This window comes from Sinocyclocheilus grahami, unplaced genomic scaffold (genome assembly GCF_001515645.1).
Source record: "Sinocyclocheilus grahami isolate Dianchi unplaced genomic scaffold, SAMN03320097.WGS_v1.1 scaffold553.1, whole genome shotgun sequence".
Taxonomy (NCBI): domain Eukaryota; kingdom Metazoa; phylum Chordata; class Actinopteri; order Cypriniformes; family Cyprinidae; genus Sinocyclocheilus; species Sinocyclocheilus grahami.
In genome coordinates, this window is record NW_015505732.1 from 503,506 (window position 1) to 504,010 (window position 505).

At 38.2% G+C, this 505-nt stretch overlaps 1 protein-coding gene across 1 annotated transcript in view; it reads left to right on the forward strand.

Annotated features, from left to right (window-relative positions):
- The window catches only part of LOC107556031 (UDP-glucuronosyltransferase 2C1-like), a 25,331-nt gene that overhangs the window by 7,871 nt on the left and 16,955 nt on the right, over positions 1 to 505 (forward strand). The gene's annotated exons all lie outside the window — the stretch shown is intronic.

Sequence of the window (505 nt, forward strand, 5' to 3'; positions counted from 1 at the left end):
GGTAATTTACCAGTAAAGACTGTATGTGTGAAAGGGGCTAAACTCTTCCTCTGTATATGCTGTGAATTGTTTAAAGGGGTCCTATTATGCTCTTTTACAATGTCTTGAATTTGTTTTGGGCGTGTACTAGAACATGCTGTCATGCTTGGTGGTTCGAAAAATGCATTATTTTTTACATAATTTGCATTATTACAACACCTCTCTCCCCAGTCTGGCACAAACGGCTCGATTAGTTCTTAGACGGCGTTTCAGTACGGCCCCGCCGTAAGTTTAGTTAAGGATGCCGTCAATACCGCCATATCAATTTGAGCCGGATTCAGACCCAGAGAATATTGAACAAGAGGATCGCGCAGAACTGTTGCACGCACAGATATTGCAAGACATTTTACAGTGGTAATGTTATTGTTGTTTTGTTTTTTTTGTTTTTTGCTAAATCATGTTTTAGATAGGATGTCAATAACCACTTAAAAATAACTGCATTTACTATGTACAGATAAGTGCATAT